Genomic DNA, 3,463 nt, shown 5'->3' with positions numbered 1-3,463 from the left:
GACGGCCGCCTCCCGCCCCGGAGACGGGTAGACCTGACGGCCGCCTCCCGCCCCGGAGACGGGTAGACCTGACGGCCGCCGCCCGCCCCGGAGACGGGTAGACCTGACGGCCGCCGCCGGCCCCGGAGACGGGTAGACCTGACGGCCGCCGGCCCCGGAGACGGGTAGACCTGACGGCCGCCGCCCGCCCCGGAGACGGGTAGACCTGACGGCCGCCTCCCGCCCCGGAGACGGGTAGACCTGACGGCCGCCTCCCGCCCCGGAGACGGGTAGACCTGACGGCCGCCGCCGGCCCCGGAGACGGGTAGACCTGACGGCCGCCGCCGGCCCCGGAGACGGGTAGACCTGACGGCCGCCTCCCGCCCCGGAGACGGGTAGACCTGACGGCCGCCGCCCGCCCCGGAGACGGGTAGACCTGACGGCCGCCTCCCGCCCCGGAGACGGGTAGACCTGACGGCCGCCTCCCGCCCCGGAGACGGGTAGACCTGACGGCCGCCGCCGGCCCCGGAGACGGGTAGACCTGACGGCCGCCGCCCGCCCCGGAGACGGGTAGACCTGACGGCCGCCTCCCGCCCCGGAGACGGGTAGACCTGACGGCCGCCGCCCGCCCCGGAGACGGGTAGACCTGACGGCCGCCTCCCGCCCCGGAGACGGGTAGACCTGACGGCCGCCGCCGGCCCCGGAGACGGGTAGACCTGACGGCCGCCGCCGGCCCCGGAGACGGGGAGAGCTGACGGACTCCTCCCGCCCCGGAGACGAGGAGACCTGACGGCCGCCTCGTGCAAGAGTTGCTTTTGGTTTCGATGGAAGATATCAAAGAAATACGAAAAAATAAATGAAAAGGGAAGATTTTTTTTCTTAAGCACATTCCCCCGCCGCGCTCACGTGCGCACACGCCACCCCTCTGCCCCGACCCGTTGGCCACCGTCCGGTCGCTGGCATCATCCTCCCACCACCACCACCACCACCACCCCCCCCACCCCCCCACCCCCCCACCCCCGCCAGCCCCTCCGCTCCGCTTCGCGCCGCGCCACCCGCGCCGCCACCCCCACTCCTCCACCGGCTGCCAGGGGACCGGGCAGAAGCGCGGGCGTTCCCCCCACCCCACCTCCGGCGGAGACGCCCGTCTGTCTCGCCGAGGCGAGTTCGCGTCGGGAACCGGGCGCCTTTCGCCGGGTCGGGGTCCCGGCGCTGCCGGGCGCTCCCCGGCTGCAGCTGTTGGTTTCGCGGGGTGGGTTCAGGTTTTCTCTCGGGGGGGGTGGGGGTGGGGGGGGGTGGGGGTGTGTGTTATTTTGTTTATTCCCCCCGCTTTTCGCTGTCCCGCAGAGGCGGGGGGACCGGACGCCCTTCACTGGGTCCGGGTCCGGGTCCGGGTCCAGGCGTTGCCAGGCGCTCGCTGGCTTTCGCGTTCGTGTTTTTTTCGAGGTGGGTGGGCGGGTGTGTGGGAAGGGGGGTCCCGGTGGGGGTGGGGGTGTGGGGGGTGTGTTGTTGGGCTTGTTTTTTTTTTTTTCCCCCCCCTTGCCATGGTTTTATTCTGACTTTTTAATTTGAAACAAAACAAAACAAAACAGAACAAAACATTTCAATAGATGTCCGCGGCCCTGCAGCCACCGACCCCCGCGCCGCGACACACGCGCGCACGGACACACGGGGACACACACACACCCCCACCCCCACCCCCGAGCCCCGCCGGCGCCCGCGCGCTCGAAGAGCCGTGGGTCCCCGCCCCCCGCTGCAGCTCCGGAGCTGCAGGGCGGTGGGTGCGGCCGGCAGCCGACCGCAGGCTCCCCGGCGCTGCAGAGCACTTGGGAAGGGGGGGGGGGGGGGGGGGGGCGGCGGGGGCGGTTTCTGTTGCCCCCCTCCCCGCGCCGCTCTCCCACCCCTTCCGCGTTCGTTTGGCTTTCAACCCGCGGCGGGGACGGAGCAGGCGGGCAGGAGGGCGGGCGGCTGAAGGACTGACTGAGAAAGGCGGGGAGCCGGGGCGCGGGCGCGGCGCGGTAGGGACTCGGCAGCTGGGGCTAGAGCCCCAAACATTCCCCCACCCCCGCCGCCGCCGCAACTCCCCTCTGGCGCCCGGGTACGGAGCCGGCGGGGACGCCGCTGGGTCCTAAAGGCTCCCGCCTTCCTTCCCCGGAGCGGCCAATCTGCTGCTGGCGGAAAGCGGGGTGGGGGTGGGGGGCGGCCGGTCTCATCGCGAACCCCGTGGTCGGGGCGGGGGCGGCCGGTGTCATGGCGAACCTGGTCGCGGGGGGGGGGTGGGGGGGGTGGGGGTGGGGTAGGGGGCGCGGCGGGGCTCGTTGCGAGCCAAGTGGCGGGGCGGGGGTGGGGGGGGGGGCGACCGGTCGCATCGAGAACCACGCGGCAGGAGGGCGGGGGGGCGGGGGGGAGGGCGGGAGGGGGCGGCTGTGTGTGCATACATGCACGCAGCCGCGGGCCAACGGGTTCGGGCCGGGGAGCTCTTGGGGGGGTGGGGGGGGTGGCGCGCACATCGCGCGCACGTGCGTGGGGAGAAAATAATAAAAAAAAAATGCGTCCCGCTGTTGATAACGCCACCTCCTCTGCTCCAGCCGGCCTCGTCGGCCCGCGCCCGTTTCTGCCTGCGGGCAGCGTGCCCGTGTGCCTCGGCCCGGGCAGAACCAAGGGCCGGCGGTTCCGTCGCCAGCGGGGCACGTTCGAGCGGTGAGTGTCGCCGAGAGGACGGGCCCGACGGCCTTAGGGGTGGGGGGGATTGTGTGTTAAAGGATTTTGCCAGACTGGGGGTACCCCTAGGCTTGCTTGCTTGCTTAACAACTCAGAGTTGGGCCACCACCTCGGCGAGTGACAGATGTCCGAAGGACAGCTTATATACTGTTTCTAAATCGATTACCTCGTCTTTGTACGTTTCCAGTCAACCTTTCAGTTGATTCTCATCATGTATTCAGGTTCACTTAGGATCCTGTCTCAGCCGAATTCTTCTCTTCTGGTTCCAATCCTTGCTTCAGTACACTAGCAGCTACACTACTAGCCGGGGCCTCCACTGGCGCCATCACCTCAGTCAAATGTGACATCACAAGGAGCTGCACAAGCCAGGCCTTGCTCCTGGCCTACCAGCTAGAAAAGCTGCAGATGACCTCATATGAAACCACACGAGCCATGGCCTGGTCCGGGCCTATCACGTACTAATCCAGACGTGACTTCAACCACAAGATCCTCAGGGCACGGCCTGCTCCCGGCCTCTGACCTACACAGGTACTGGTGACATGCCAAGCAGCTGCACAAGGCAGGGCCTGCTCCTGCCCTAAGCCGTGCTCAGACAAGGGATGACACCGCAGATCAGCCGGGCCCGATCCTCCCCCGTCACCTACGTGGCTAAATGTGACGTCCCAAGCAGCTACATGCCGCTCCAGGGCCTGCACCTGCCTTACCGACTACTCGGCTGAAGGTGACATTCTGAGCAGCTGCAGAGGCTCGGGCCTGCTCGTGG

Source organism: Strix uralensis, unplaced genomic scaffold (genome assembly GCF_047716275.1).
Source record: "Strix uralensis isolate ZFMK-TIS-50842 unplaced genomic scaffold, bStrUra1 scaffold_242, whole genome shotgun sequence".
NCBI lineage: Eukaryota > Metazoa > Chordata > Aves > Strigiformes > Strigidae > Strix > Strix uralensis.
The sequence above is the reverse complement of the archived record's forward strand: the minus strand, read 5'-3'. Positions refer to the sequence as shown.